The 17,129-nt window shown below is 40.9% G+C and overlaps 1 protein-coding gene across 13 annotated transcripts in view; it reads right to left on the reverse strand.

Annotated features, from left to right (window-relative positions):
• The window catches only part of tbc1d5 (TBC1 domain family, member 5), a 538,200-nt gene that overhangs the window by 448,385 nt on the left and 72,686 nt on the right, over nt 1-17,129 (reverse strand). For 3 of the 13 annotated variants that reach the window (XM_069913026.1, XM_069912997.1, XM_069913022.1), the window contains one exon: nt 16,731-16,849. The exons of 9 other annotated variants lie outside the window; for them this stretch is intronic. The gene's annotated coding sequence lies outside the window, so the exon portion shown is untranslated. Of the gene's footprint in view, nt 1-16,730; nt 16,850-17,129 lie in introns of those variants that run through there. One more of the 13 variants, XM_069913057.1, reaches the window with a different exon arrangement.

Genomic DNA, 17,129 nt, shown 5'->3' on the forward strand with positions numbered 1-17,129 from the left:
TATCGAAAAATGTCTGAATTCAATAATATATTTCTCCAAATCATATGACAGTTACATCATCAATGAGATCAGTCCCATTTCTTGGCCTTTTTCAAAACCACTCCATATTCATAACAACCTCTGACCTCACCTCTGTACAAGAGGCTTCAGTGGTTTGGTTTAAAAACAGATGGCTTCCTTCAGCAGTTCTTATTGAGTACATAGATACTTCAGTTTTTAAATAAAGCAAACTGTTCTTGAATCAATTAAGATCCACTTCAGTTTCATTAGCTCATTCTTTCTCGATGCTACAACTCCGAATGTAAATGTACTGTGACCTGTGTGCAACCCTGTAACCAACCCACAAATAACCTAAGACATATTTATAAGAAATATAGCCTAAGATTAATCTAAATACTAATATTAACACAGATCCATTACAGTGGAAAGAAAAAGTTTGAAAACCACTGTTTTAATCATACCTAATTGACTCATTATGTGCACTGTTTCATAACTCCAAATGAAATGGGCCAATGACAATTTTTCTCAAGCAGAATATTTCAGAAACAATTGGGTCTACAGCAGTGCTTCTCAACCTTCCCTTCCAACTCACATATCACCTTCAGCAATCCCTTACCAATCACAGAGCACAAATGGTATAGGGAATACTTAAAGTGGAATGTGAGTTTCGGGGGATAGTTTGAAAAATCACAGTTCTAGATAGATGCAAATATGCCGAGAATATCGGTACCTGCATCAGGTACAAACAGCATAGTTTTAGTTTCATTTGGGCATCATCTTTGGCATAGTCATCATAGACTGAAAGACTTGTTTCTGTGCTGTATTGTTCTACATTTAAATTATCAATCAATTTGCTTGTAACTTCAATTTATAGGTTGAGAAAAACATGGTGTGCTGCTGGAACTGCTGTATTGGCATCGCTACCACTGGGGGAGCAGAGATACAGCGCTGCTCCAAAAAGGTTCAGCTGCCCAGTCCCAATGCCGGTGGCTCCATACAGGCTTCAAACAGCCAGTAATAGGAGCCAATTACATTTGTAAGTAAAATCCTGCAACTGCGAAGGTCTGTGTCAAGATGGCGGCACCTGTGCTCGAAGGGGTTGCAGACCCCGGGAGCAGCAGACCAGCACAGGGTACCAAAACAAAGAAATACATCTACCATTGACAAGGAGAAGCAGAGATGACCCAACAGAATGGTGACCATATCACAGACCAGCAAGGGTCCTAGTTGCTGAAGGACCCACACAGGCCGTGGGCAACCTGCAGCTGGGGTCCTGCACGGGTTGTGGGAGGACTGGGTCATGGGAACTAGGTTTCGAGAGGGTGCTGACGGCAAGAAGGGCCTCGAGCACTGAAGGCCTCCTGGTTGTGTGGGAGATTCCGATCTGGAGTTTGGATTGGATGAATGAAATAGGGGTCTCGCAGCTGCAGAGTTTGTAGGAGCCACGGACCCTCAATGACGCTGAAGGGACTCTCTTTTGCTTTTCTTTCCCTTTTACTGCAAGGGGTACTGGACAACATGAATACTGACTCTTTGTCTTATGGCAGGCAGAAGGAAATTTAGTGTAATACAGTATTACATCTAATGTACATGACAATAAAGGAATCAGAAATTTTGAATGTATTTAACTGAATGCCAACTGTCTAACCACTCAGAGACAAAATTACTCATTTGCTTTCCTACTAACCTTTGCTAGATGATAAAAAATTTTAACTCCTTTCATGCCTTTTAAAAAGTTTAACTTTTACTTTGCACCATGTGTGAGTCTTCCTGTTTAAATGTTCCATTGGCAATATGCAGTTCTCAGTCTCATTGTATACCCAATCGTCAATGTAAAACACATTTTAATAAGGCACAGCTGCCTTTGATGCTTTTGCTCTCATCCTTGAAAGCCATCTCTAATAAAGTTAAATCCATAAATGCTACTTTTGCAAAATATGACTGGATAAATAGCAAAGCACGATCATAGTGCTTTGTACAGATCTTTGAAATATTCCAAGCAATAAAAACTGAGTTGGCAATTTAGCCTGTCAAGGTTTCCAGTTTGAAAGCCCAAATAAAACATACAATTTAAAGAATGCACCACTAATGACTTAGTGGAGGGGAAGAGGTAGGCATCAGAGCAAAGTGCCAGAGAATTAAAAAGGAAGGATCAAGGGAAAAAATTGCAAGGTAAAATTTATAATTTACAAACAGAACATTGAATGTCATCGATTGTGGAGCAGAAGGTCAACGTATCCTGAAGGAGTATGAGTGATAACCAAGTAAAGGCATCAGAAGTTTTTTTTTTCCCTGAATACTTACCCAATCATACCCAAATCAATCCATACACAAATATTCCTCTAGCTCTTAAAGGACATTTCTGCTATTCCTTTTACAGCCAGATAAAATAAAAGAAAAATCTGATCTACATAGAATTCTTATCCTTACTTCTGGATGAAATGTTTGGTTATGTTATAATCTTTCTTATGTCTTTCTATTCATGTGTCTTTTTATTTTATTAGCATTGAAATGATGAGTTCTTGAGCTTTACATCGCACCTTTCTCTGCTGCAAATTATTGCTAATTATTTTCCTTATACAGTTGAAATCATGAGTTGTGACACACTGTCTGATGCACATAACCATTACTAGAAGCATAAAATTGTTCATTGTTAATGCTGTAACCTCACGTTCTTCTAACACAAATTTTCCAAGTTCAAATATGACACACTTTTTCTCTGGCATGTTCAGCAATATGAGCCTTAATATTTGAATGTGTTCAGATGTGAGGTGTCAAAAATTTTTCAAATGATTAACTAAATAGATTTAAGAAAATGATGCTCAGACTAGCAAAAGGTGCACAGCTATGACTTATGTGATTTGTAAAGATGAAAAGTCAGGTAAACCATTAACCACTGCAACAATTGGAGACAATTTTTTTTCTTCACCTACAAATCAGTGTTAGCTGTGTCTTAGTGGTTACATATTTCAGGTTCCAATCTCACTTCCATTGAAAAGTAGCATAACACTCCTGGGCTGTAGTGAAACTATTTGAACAGAAGTCCTGCATTTTAGTTTTGGAGGAGACACTAAAACTGATGACTCAAATGAACAGAATTACTTTCTACTGCAGTTTTTTGAACAAGAGCTTTAAGAAGGATTTGTTGCTACATTTTGTATAATTCCACAGTGGGTTTTTTTTAAAAGGGTTCTTCACTACCTCAAACACTTTAGGATATCCTGCAAAGGAGGCAAAAAATATTTTTTTAAAGATATCATACTTTGCTTTCGGGATAAGCAAACCCACACTTGAGAAAGCACTTTGTTCAATGTACAGAGTGTACTAAGCAAATAAGTTAAATTTTCATGCCATCTGCAGAAATGACAGAAAGCAAGACTGTTCCCAGGATAGTTAGTACAAATTGTATTTCATGCCATAAATGCAATCTTATATTTTCATATGAATGATCTCTCAAATTAATGGCTACTGTTACTGCTAATTTACATTACAAGTCCAGTGAAGTATAACAAAATAATCTCCTTATACATAAACTGACACTAATTTATTTTATCTGAGAATAAGTCCCATGACAAAAGCTTATATTTTAGGTGGTTGTTAAATTGTTAAGTGGCTAAAACTAGGTCAAGACACAAGTTAGTGTATGTGCTTTTTGTCAGTATTCCTTGATCATTTCACATAAAATGTTACTCTCAATAAGAACTAATAAATACTAAATTGTACTGTTAGGAACAATATAAGAGTGCAGGGAAAATGTCCATCATTTTCATGCCCATATTAACAACAGTTAATACATTGCAAAATAATAAAACACATGACACCATCTTCATAACCAGAGCATAAATACAGAATGTAAGTAGCACTTGAGTGTTACTTATTCTGGCCTTGTAAAAAAACTTTTTGATTAATACAGAAGCAAAAACAATAGTACTGTACAATTTTAGAAAAATTAAAAGCATATGGCAGAAGGTGGAAATCTGAAGTGAAGAAAGCAGATGGATCATTACAGTAAGAAAAGGAAAATCAAAAACAAAAATTAAAGCGAGTTCTTCCAAGGAACAACTTCTCCCTCTTAATTTTTTCAAATCCGTTCAAAGGTTCCCCTTCAAATTGAAAATATTTTATTTTCACTCCTCTAATCCCAGTGGTCATGCAAAGCATTTCCAGGATTTTCTGCTTCTTTGTTTTACTCTGAATTGGGAAACAGATGAGTAGCTCCTGAGCACAGAATAAAAATAGTGGGGAAGCAACACAACATAAGCATGATAGGTAATGGAAATTTCTCATGACATGTCACATCCAAGTTCACGACAAAGCTACTGTTATGAATCGTCCCTCCAATATCTCCTTGTAACACAAAGCAAATTTTAAAAATAGCAAAAAAAAACCATTATATTGAAATTAAATTAAATGATAAATGTTGGCAATATGAGAAATACAAGAACTGTAGATGCTGTAATCTTGTACAAACAAAGAGTTTATTTAGAGAGACTCAACAGTTCAGGCAGCTTCCAAAGAGAGTAATAGTTATTCAGTGTTTTTGAACAGGACCCTTTATTAAGGCTGAAGTAGGAAGATGTACATCAAATACATCAAGGGGCAAAAAGGAGAATTTTAGTACCAAGAAAATTTTGAATCCATTTATGAACAGGTGTGTCTTAATTACCATGCCATCTAAAATATTGGTTCAGGGAGATGCAGTTGTACATTTGGATTTTCAGATGGCATTTGACAAGGTGCCACACAAGAGGCTACTTAACAAGATAAGAGCACATGGCAGAACAGGAAACATGCTAGTGTGGGTAGAGCATTGACTGATTGGCAGGCAGCAGAGAGTTAGAATACAAGATTCATATTCTGATTTGGGATGCCAGTGGTGCTTCGCAGGGGTTGATGTTGGGATCACTTCTTTTTATGTTGTATATTAATAATTTGGTTTATGGAATGAATGGCTTTTTGGCCAAGTTTTCCAAATAAGAAGGTAGGTGAAGGAGCAGGTTGTATGGAGGAAACAAGGATGCTGCAGAAGGACTTAGACAGATTAGGAGAATGGGCAGGGAATGACAAATGAAATATAATGTTGGAAAATGCAGTACAACTCTGATGATCTGAAATAGTTGGGACTGGGCCTATCGTGGATGAACTTTTTTTTGGATAACTGGTCATTTCTTAAAAACAGGCCAATAAATGCAGGCTTCTGCCAATTACTGACAACCCCCCCCCCCCCCCCCCCCCCCGCAAGGCCTCGCTCCTGCCAGGAGCCCGACGTTCCCACTCCTACCCAGTGGACCACTCTTCTTGATGACACCGGGGCAAGGGATTCTTCCGACCACTTGCGGCTGGGAAACAGTGGCACACAGTTTGAGAGGAATAGTTGGAGAGAAAAGTCAATAGGGGAAGGTAAAGAAGAGAAGGGAGGGAGTTACCTGAAATGAGGACAATCGTTCTTCTAATTTCATGTTGGGTGACTTTTTTTTTCAACCTGTGAGGTCAGTTTGGCTCTGAAAAAATTTTGGATAAATGAGGATTTCTGGTTTGTTTTGGATATCCTCATTTATCTGAAATTTTAATTTTATTTTGGATAAATGAAGATTTCGAAAAATCCGATTTTGGATAATCAGAATTATATTGTATATGGTCATGGACTTTAGAAGGAAAAAATGAGCAGACAATTTTTTATATGGAGAGAAAATTGAAAATTGACTCCCAGATGCAAAGGGACCTGGGAGTCCTTGTACAGGATACCCTGAAGGTAAACTCACAGGATGAGTCAGTGGTGAAGAAGACAAATGCATTGCTGGCATTCATTTCAAGACGAAGAAAATACAAGCGCAGGAATATGATGTTGAGGTTCTATAAAGCACTGGTGAGACCTCTTTTGGAATATTGTGAGCAGTTTTTGGCTCCTCATTTAAGAAAAAATGCACTGACATTGGGAAAGATTCAGAAGGTTCACTAGGATGATTATGGGTTAATGGGTTATCATTCAAGGATCATTTGACAACTCTTGACCTGTATTCTTTGGAATTTTGGAGAATGAGGGAGGATATCATTGAAACATTTCAAATGTTGAAAGGCATGGACAGAGTTAATGTTGAAAAGTTGCATCCTATGGTGGGTGAGTCTAGGACAAAAGAAACAATTTCAGGATTGAAGGGGGTCCACTTCAAACTAAGAGGGTAGTTAATCTGTGGAATTTGTTGCCACAGGCAGTTGTGGAGGCCAAATAATGGGGTGTATTCAAGGCAGGGATTGATAGGACTTTGATTAGCCAGGGCATCAAAGTTTATGGGGAGAAGGATGGGCAGTGGGGCTGAGTGGGAGAATGGATCAGCTCATAATTGAATGGCAGGGTAGACTCAATGAGTTGACTGGCCTATTTCTGCTCTTATGGTCTTATCCCTGATAGCACAATCAGTACCAGATTGTGCACTCAAGTCTCTGATGTGAGATGAGATTTTATTGATATACTGTATGCATGAGCACAAAGTACAGATTCACCGACGTCCCTACTTGCTGCAGCCACACAAGTGCACAAGGTACATTAACTTCAATAGTACAATAGAAAGCAGAGGGTGGCAATAGATGGAACATATTCTGCCTAGAGGTCAATGATTAGTGGTGTTCTGCAGGAATCTGTTCTGGGACCCCTGCTTGTTGTGATTTTTACGAATTATTTCGACAAAGACGTAGAGGGTGACTTACTAAGTTTGCAGATGGCACAAAGGCAAGAGGAACTGTTGACAATGTTGAAAGTTGGCTTAGGTTACACCGGGATACAGAGAGGACATAGAATTGGGTGGAGAAGTGGAAAATGGAGTTCAAACTAGCAAAGTTGAAGAGATGCAATTTGGAAGGTCGATTTCGAAGGCAGAGTATGTGGTTATTGGTCGGATTCTTAGCAATGTGGAAGAACAAAGAGATCTTGGGTCCGTCCTCAAGGTTGCTGTGCAAATTGATAGGATGGTTAAGAAGTCATATGTGTGCTGGCCTTCATCAGTAGGGGGATTTAGTTCAAGAGTTCCATGTCTTAATATGCCAAGACAGAAAAAGAGATAATATAAGATAAATAAATATTGATAGTTGCAAGTACAAGAAAAAAAAAAGCAATGCTTCAATATGGCACTAGAAACTACAATTCAAGACTGTCTTTAAAAGCCAGGAAGATTTATAATTCCTGTAGCATTACAACTACAACCAACTGTGAAGCTTATTTTTGACCTATTATCTTGTAATATTTTCTCTTGTAACCAAAGCTCCTTGCCAATGGAAACATTTTATTTCTAATTTAGAAAAAAATCTTGACAAACTCAATAATACCCCATTAAGTTTCATGGCTCTAATATAAAATCCCACTTTGTTTGCAAGCAAACAAGTTTGCCTGTCTTCCTGATGGGAAAATGATCAGAATGCTTTTGGAAAGATAATGTTGCCGATGTATAAACAATTGTTTAAATTTTTAAAAATTGGTGTTTACTTATTTAATCAAATGATGAAATTCACTGCAGAATTGTCCTTTGGGTACTTGAATAATGGTTGTCAAGATTTTACTCCAAACCCTTACCTGCTCTCAAAAGCTTGGGACTCAATTGATTATTTTGTCTCAGGTGAAAAGTACAGTATTTTATTCATATCTGGCAACTATACAAAACATTGGGCAGGTCATACTTAGGAGTATTTGTACAATTCTAATCACCACACTACAGGAAGGATGTGAAAGAGTACATAAGATATTCATCAGAATGCAAGCTGGAATGGAGGGCTTTACATACAATGAGAGATTGGATAGGCTATTAATTCTCTCTGGAACATCCCTTCTAGAGATGTACAAAATTATGAGGTGCATAGATAGGGTGGACAGTCAGTGTCTTTTTCCAAACATCAGGGAAACTAGAGGGCATAGGATAGAGATGAGGGAGAGATATTTGAAGGAGATCTGAGGGTCAGGCTTTTCACTAAGACAGCAGTAGTTATGAGGAATAAACTAATCAGAGGAATTAATAGAGGCAGAAACATAAATGTTTAAAAGGCATTTGAAGAGGGACTTGGCTAGGAAAGCAATTGAGCAGGCCTAATGAGAGCAAATTAGATTAGCATAGATAGTTTTCCTATCAGAAAGGACAATAGGAATCAGAATGGAAGATACCTACTAAAGCAACAGTACATATGTAGCCAGCATGTGCAGTACTTGTTTGTCCAGCTAAAATGTGTCACCAGCAACTCCAACCTTTACCCAACTTCACACATCTTTTTGGAGATGGTCAGTGCGAGGATCTTTTGTGGTGAGAATGTTTTATTGATTAAGCAATGATCTTGTTTAGAATCTTGTTAAATCTATACTGAATGTAGGCATAAATGATAAATTACTTCATTTGCTGAGGAATTGGCTGAATTCAACATTCGACATTTACTGACTGCATACATTTGGGGTGGAAGGAACTTTGGAAGGTCTTTGTCCCTCAGATGCTCTCCAAAGCAACCGTGATGGTTAACAACTGTCTAGTGTGGTACATTTGGTCCATGTTTGCAAGTTTTACAGCTGAATAACTTGTTCAAAGAGTACTTTTCTTCTTACCCCTCTTGTTCACGATACAACTGGTTCTAAGAACTGCATCCCCTCGTTAGCATAGTTATGAAGTTGACAGAGGTCAACATAAACTTTGATGAATGCTCAGCTGAGTGCAGAAAACTCCCTCAGAAGTCCACAGAATGGATATATTGTATTTCCAGGTTAATGTGCATTCTGCTGATGTTTCATGAGTTAATTATTGCCTGTTGCCCACAAGTGTCAGACACACATTAGTATCACAAGATCTATTGCTCTCAGATGTCCTGATGTTTTATTTGACTTTGCTGTAATGTTTTATACATGGATAGCAGAGAGGATTGCTGCAAAATGAGAAAAATATAACCACTGTCAGGTAGTTAACTGCATGATTTGCTGCCTTATACCTCACACTGGCTCGATACGAGAAAGTGGAATCCCTTCTAGCAGCAGTACATCTCAGAGTTGGTAAACATTGCCCTTTGAAAGCCATTTATGAAAATTATCACCATTCTGGAAAGACATAAACCTCTGAAGACAGATGCGACTCCTTTTGTCTGCTAGAGCAGATGGTCAATTTTAGTTAGATCCCAATACTGATGTTAACATCTTACACTTGTTGAGAATTCCTGAACATACCAAGTGGATATAACCTTGCAAAATATTAATTCTCTTTTTTTTCTTCCAGCAGCTTGACCTACTCCATGCACCTTCTGCTTATTTTCTCAGTCAAGATGCTTTCTAATAGGAATATTCGTTGAAGTATTCACATCACACATCATCTGATCTCTGCAGAAAATTACAACTTAGCATGAAGGATTCAAACATTTCATGGAATTATCAAGTTGGCTTCTGGGCTAGTTCTATATTTGTGCATTTGGTCCATATCTTTCCAAGCCTTTCATAGCCAAATATCTAACCAAATGCCTTTTGAATAATGTAATTGTACTTACTTCTGTAGCTTCCTCCAGCAACCTCATTCCTGATATGGACCACCCTCACAATGAAAAAGATGCCCATAAGGTCCCTCTTAAATCTCACCCCTCTCATCTCAAACCTATGTCCTCTGGTTCTAGAATTGCTTACCCTAGGATATAGAGAGCATTCATTTATCAATGCCGCACATGATTTCATAAACCTCCAACATAACCCCTTAACCTATGCTCAAGGAACTAAAGACCAGCCCATTCAATCCTTTCCCATAACTTAAGTCCTCCAGTCCTGGCAATACCTTGCTGGATCACCTCTGCACTCCTTCCAACTTATGATTATCCTTCCAGAAATCTACAAGGGAAAAGGAGGAGAAAGCTGAGGCTCGACTTAGGACAGAGCGTTCCATCTCCGTGTGAGGATGTTGGAGGGGATGGCAAAGACCAGGCAGGGTTAGGCGAAGGTGGATGAAGGGGAGGCCTCTACTTCGGACAGATCAAAGGGGATCAAAATGCCACATACCAGGCAGGGACCTTCCTTTAACTGGACAGCAAGAATTGCACATAGCACTCCAATTGTGATCTCACCAATGCCTTGTACAGCTGAATCATATGGTCCCAATCTTTGACTCTCGACTCCATCCAATAAATGAGAGTGTGTTAAATGCCTTCTTCACCATTCTATCTACCTGAGTCACCATGTTCCTGGAACTCTGCACCTGTACACCTTGGCCTCTTTATTCCACAACACTCTCAATGGTCCTGTGCAAGCCCTTTCCTGATTTGAATTACCAAGGTATAACACTTCACTCTTGGCAGAATTAAATTCCATCTACCTCCCCATGGCCCATCTTCATAACTGATCTGGAATCTATTGTAAACTTAAAATAACCTTACTCACTGTCCACTACAACACTCATTTTGGTGTCATCTGGAAAATTACTAATGGAGCAGAATGTTGAATCCATCAGGGTAGAGATTAGGAATACTAACGGGGGAGGGAAAAGAAATCACTAGTGGGAGTTACCTATAACCCACCAAATAATAATTAATACCACTCGTATCTAGAAAGTTCTCAAGAAAATAGCTTTTTACATGTCCACTCTTACATCTTTTGAAATATCTGCATTATTACAGCAGAGAATATTTAATCTTGAAAATACAAACTGGCCACCTTTATGTCAACCTGTAGGTGCTCTATTATAGAGAGCATTCTGGCCAGCTGTATCAGGTGTTTCATTGGGTTGTTCTTGTACAATCAGATGACAATGAACTTCACAAATATAAAGCTACAATAGAAAACCAAATATTTCACAGATGCAAGTAGCAACAGTTTCTATACTGTTAAATCCTTCTTGTGCCTTATCTACATCATTAAATGCAAAGATAGATTTTTTTCCATCTTATTCCCTGAAAGATGAGAGAATGTATGACTTGAACCAAGTAATTGTATTATGTAAAATATTTCTCACAACATTCTTATTTGCCAATCTTATTTCACACACAGCTAATCACGTTTCCAAAAGGCCCGTCTCATCTACTTTAAAAATTTGCTGTGGTGTGTATTCTCCTTCATCAATATTTTTCTTTTGTAAAGATGGGTAAGCAGTTGCGGCTTCTTTGTCAGCACTAGTGGCCTCACTGTTATCTGTATGTTATTCAATTTTGAGTGATTCTTAAAACAATCAAACCAACCACAACTTTCCATGAAGGTTTCATTTTGCATTGAATTGAATATACCTAGTTTTGGCTGCAAAGCTTAGGAAGCATTCTGATTGGTTAAGAGGAATCACTATTTTCTTGCCCTGCTCACACAATTTCTACATAGTTTTTAAGAGAGGGTAGATAGCAAATGAACATCAATGTCTACGGCAACATCTGCTGAAAAGACTTAAGGGCAAGAAAGTGTGCTCACTGGCTACATCACGGATAGGTATGGAAACACCAATACCCCTGAGCATAAAGCCCTCCAAAAGGTAATGGAGAAAGCCCAGGACATCTCAGGCAAAACCACTTCCACTATTGAATGCAAATACAGAGAATGCAGGTTTCGGAGAGCAGCAGAAATCATCATAGGCCCTCACCATCAACCACATGGTGTGTTCTCGCTGCCGCCATCAGAAAAGTGGTATAGGTGTCATAAGACTCACACCACCAGGTTCAGGAACAGCTGCTACCCCTCCACCATCAGACTCCTCAAGGACAAACTCGATCAGAGACTGATTTAAGGACTCTTGTGCATTTTATTGATTTTCTTTTTGTTCTCTCTGTATTGCACAGTTTGTTTACATTCATTATCTGTTTACAGTTTTATTTGTTACATGTTTTACGCTGTATACAGTTTATTTTTGCATGGTCAGTTGGTGGTAATTCTGCCGTACCCGCAGGAAAAGGAATCTCAGGGTTGTATGTGATGTCATTATGTACGCTGACAATAAATATGAAATTTGAAATGAAATACAGATGCTCCTCTTCATACGATGGTCAGAATTATGATTTTTTCAAAGTTATGATGGCACGACAGCGAAATGCATTCTAATGAAAATACCTGTATGGTACATTTCCATTTGTCCAAAACGCTCAGAACCGAACATGTATCAGTTAACTGCATTTTCCATATTTCTGAGTGGCAGCCAGTTTAAGCAGCAGAATACGTGAATCAGCCATCACTGATCTCAACACCACCCTACTGCCTGGGAAATGCCACCAATGCAACGGAGCTCCCAACGCCACAAGTACCCACCTGAACTCTGGCCCCGGCCACCAACCCATTGGAGCTCCTGTAATGGAGGATTTAGACCAGCTTATGCAAGAATGTATACATGTGAATCAGTAGACATAATCTAAATTCCACCATGGAACTGCATGGATGCAGTTGTCTTTTATTCGTCGCAGACTCTCAGGAGACCTTGAACATAATTAAATCATTTATTCAAAGAGATAAGCTATGATAAACAATTTTTTGGGTAATATAAGTCATGGTCCCACTGCTGAAGTGGAGACTCTGTGAGAGGTGGCAACATCTCTCAGCAAGAAGAACTTCTAGAGTCCAGCTAACGTCCCGGTCGGGGGAGGTGGAGAAGCTGCTACCGGCGCCCCGACAACCTACTACAAGTGTGCGGTCATTGCCTCGCATCAGCAGTTGGGACCAGTCCAGGATTTGATAATTATAATTGGGAAGGGCTTGCATATTGTAGTTTGAAATCAGCTTTTGAATTGGTAATAAACATTTGTATAAACTGAACTGCTCTCGGTATGGGTGTCTATTTTCTTTCGGTAGCTCAAACACTGTGACCATTCTAAAACGAACAAAGTGAGAGGTACAAGTTTACCCAGGACAATTGGTGCTGCGAGCAAGGTTGGTCTCGAGATGTTTCGCCGAAAGAAAGAGATGAGCCCTGAGCAGTTCTTGATTCCGGGATGGCATATTGGCTAATACCCTATCTTTGTTGGGATCACCCATTAGTTGGGATGAGAGGTTAGATCCATCAAGTGCGGGTTGCCACTCTCCTTCAAGAAAGTAAATTTCCTGATAAAAAGGGGACGCTGATGGACGGTTTTTGCCTGCTGGCCACAGCCTTACGCCGCTCCGTTCAGCATGAAGCAGAATTAGTTCAGCGAGAAGTAGAATCCCAGCACAAGAGAGAACAACTAGAGGAGGAGATAGAAGCCATGCAACAACGCTGTTCCATGATGGGCGAGATTGTTCGCACCAGTCAGGACCGAGCCAAAGAATGGGAGGATAAACATGTCCAAACGATCTGCCGTAATATTAAACTCCGGCACCAGCTCTGTGCAGATAAGAAAAAGCAAGGGGTAGAACCTGATCCACATCGTATTCGTGCCATGATAAGGAATGGTGACGATCCTGATGTAATTGATGATTGGGATGGGAATACCTGGTATGATGACAATGGTAGTAATGCAGATACCCCTCGGCATGTGCCTGACGTACTCTCCTCTCTACCCGCTGTTCATGGCCGCCCCGTAAGGCAGCGGACTTTCCAAACAGATGGAGACGGAAAGGGGTATGAAGTAATGGTAGAGATTGAAGGGATAGATGCCCCAGCCTCCCAAGCGGACACAGGGGAAGGTACCCGAACCCCTGCTTATGCTCTATGCCCCCCCCTCTACGGGATGGCCTCGGCCTACTCCCATCCACTGGGTAGATGGACCTGTGGGCCAAAGTGGGAACAGGGGTCGGGAGCCGTCAATGATCCGTGACTTCTCTATAAAAGAGCTGTCCGCCATTTGCCTTGGGTAAACTTATACCTCTCATTTTGTTCGTTTTAGATTGGTCACAGTGTTTGAGCTACCGAAAGAAAATAGACACCCACACCGAGAGCAGTTCAGTTTATACAAATGTTTATTACCAATTCAAAAGCTGATTTCAAACTATAATATGCAAGCCCTTCCCAACTATACTTATCAACGCCTGGACTGGACCCAACTGCCGAAGCGAGGCAACGACTGCACACTTGTAGTAGGTTACCAGGGCGCCGGTAGCAGCTTCTCCACCTCTCCCGACCGGGACGTTGGCTGGACTCTAGAAGTTCTTCTTGCTGAGAGATGTTGCCACCTCTCGGAGAGTCTCAAACTTCAGCAGCGGGACCACGGCCTATATTACCTAAAAACTGCTTACATTTGCATTTGCACCTATTCCCAGCTCAGCAAGAAAGATAAGTGAGCAAGCTAGCATGCTAGGCTTCAACCGAATAACATAATTTTCACCTTATCACTTTGAATACAATGGTTTATTTTGCATCAAGGCTAGGCATCTGACAGTCTGTGACCAAAACAAGCAGGAAGATTAAATGTTCTTGGTACACAGATGTCCTTTCATCAGATAACTGCATCTCTGGCCCCTCGGTGGAATTTAGCTAATGTCTGCTGATTCTAAAACACAAGCAGGTTCTCAGCCTTGCAGAAGCAAAGGCTGCAAAAGTAAAAAACACGGTTTAAATCTCCCATTACATTACACCATTGGAGATCGATTTAGGCAAAAGACAGGAGAAACTCTGGCGGCCGGCTCCTACGTGTTTGGGAACAAGGAGGGAGTAATGTATATTTAACCCCTGAGGAATTGTTGGGATTAGGAACATTGACTACTGATATCCGGGTCACTGCTGAGCTGCGTGGTAGAAGGAGAGGGGTGGATTACTTACTTGCCACTCAAGGGGATGCCCTGTTACGAGTATACCCGACACCAGTAGATTGAAATTTACATTTGCAGAATAATTGGGGCACCCCAGAGCAGTAATTTATCAACAGGAACTGGCCTCTGCCTTGTATGCAGGGCTTTTGAGGCTGTGGGTACGTGGGGGAGCCCTGACGAAGAGATGTTCACTGCCAAAATGCATACCCGATTGGTTCGTTCCGCCCAACCCACTGTACGGGGACTGGTTTTGTCTGTAACTAGTCCGCTAATTGGGCACCCTGTGTCTGAGGCGGTGCACGCCTTATCTGGGTTTCAAGGATTAGAGTTGGGAAGTAAAATTCACTCATGTACAACCAAGGTTACATCAGACAAGCAGGATGAAAGGAGAGGGGGTGCTGCTAATAACGGACCGACAAGAAAGGTCCTTTTTCTAACCTTGTTAAAGTTAGGCGTACCTAAAAGTGATATTGATGGGAAACTTACTGCTGTCCTTTATGTCCTTTATAAGAGGAAGGCAGGGGAACATCATCCCCAGCTGTTGAGTCCTCCTGGCCCAGCTGTGCCTTCTGCTCCCACTGCTGCTCCTATCGAGCCAGCTTCTCTTGCTCCAGTTACCCGTGATGAGATACAACAATTGGTTAAAAAGGCTCTTATGGATAATAGTAACATGTGGTCCTGGAAGCCCCCGAATCCTACTAAGGCATGAGGGTGCGGGCGGGATTCCCGTGTCTACTCCATTGAGATACAGCGGATACACGGGGACCTGCGGCCCTACATACCGTTAACAGTCCATTGGGGTGGGGGTAATGACCGCCAATATTTGGCCTTGGTCGATACCGGTGCGGAGCACTCGGTGATTCCGGGTAACCCCAACCTCTGGACTGGACCGACATTTCGAATAGAGGGGATGGGAGGAGCGATCACCCTGGCGAAGGAAATAAAAGTCCGCGCCACGGTGGGTGATGGTTACATGCCTTGGTGGCTGCCACTGACGAGTGTATCCTGGGTATTAATATGTTGCCCGGTATGGCCCTAAATACTAGCCAAGGGGGATTTGCATTTGGAATTCGGACTATTACAAAAAGACTAGTGGTGGGTCGCGCTAAGTGGGATCCTGTGATGGTGCCTCCTTCCCCAAAACCAGTGTGCATTCCACAATATCACCTCCCTGGAGGGCAAGAAGAGATTACTGCCACCATCGATGCTTTGCAAGAGGAAGGGGTAGTGAGACCCGCAACGTCATCCTTTAATAGCCATGTTTGGCCAGTCCAGAGCCGGATGGCTCCTGGAGAATGACAGTTGATTATCGTTTCCTGAACAAACATTCCCCACCACTTGCTTTGGCAGTTCCGGACATTGTCACCCTTATTGAAAACATTGCTACTGAGAACTCAGGAACATGGTATGCTGTTATTGATCTCGCTAATGCCTTCTTCAGTATTCTTATAGCTGAGGTCTCACAGGATCAGTTCGCCTTTACCTGAAAGGGGCGTCAGTATACCTTCACCCGCCTCCCTCAGCGCTATGTACACTTTCCCACTATTTGCCTCATGGTGTAAATTAGATTATGTCTTCTGATTCAACTGCATCCCTGGGCCCCATGGTGGAATTTAGATTATGTCTACTGATTCACATGTATACATTCTTGCATAAGCTGGTCTAAATCCTCCATTACAGCTCCTGAGACCACAGCCGCCGACCCAAACACTGGCCCTGGCCACAGACTCACCAGAACTCCCAACACCATGGCCGTTAACTCCAGCCTTGGTCCCAGCTACCTACCTAACAGAACTCCTGATATCACGGCAGTAAACTTTAACCCAGACCCCAACCAACTACTCATCAGAGCTCCCGATGCTTCAACCCCCAACTTCAGCATTCAACCAGTCCACCTATCTGCAGGAGATCTCGATGCTGATGCCGCTGAGTCTCACCTGAGCCCCAGCCACCCTCAGGCCAGAGCTTCCTGGGAGCGAGAGGTCTCCGCTCCAATCCCAGCCCAGTAGCATCAGTATAATATTGTACAGTATCAGCGGTTAAAACAACAATAAAGAACAAGGGAAGGTTTTTCAAGCACAAAATAAAATTTAATTCTTACCTTGATGAGTACTCGAGAGCTCCGTTGGATTCAAAATGGTACTAATACTGTATACAGTATCATGTCGCCATGATTTTCACGGATAACTGGTAACTTCAATAAAGCGGGTTTCAGGTAATCTGAAATGTATTGTACATAGTCACTTGGTACGGTAGCTTCACAATTCGCCGCATGGTGATGTTGGTGTGACTCTCATCGCTATATTTTTATCAATAAAAATTGTTTTTTGCATGTGGATTAAAAGGTATTCAACATTTGATTATAAAATAGAGTTTGTGTTAGATAAATTTGCCCAGCTGCAGGCAAAAGTAAGAGTTCTGAGCATGTTTAAGGTAGGCTATGTATGATTTTTCCACTTACGATGGATTTATCAGAACGTAACCCTATTGTAAGTTGAAG

Source organism: Narcine bancroftii, chromosome 1, assembly GCF_036971445.1.
Source record: "Narcine bancroftii isolate sNarBan1 chromosome 1, sNarBan1.hap1, whole genome shotgun sequence".
In the NCBI taxonomy this organism is placed as follows: domain Eukaryota; kingdom Metazoa; phylum Chordata; class Chondrichthyes; order Torpediniformes; family Narcinidae; genus Narcine; species Narcine bancroftii.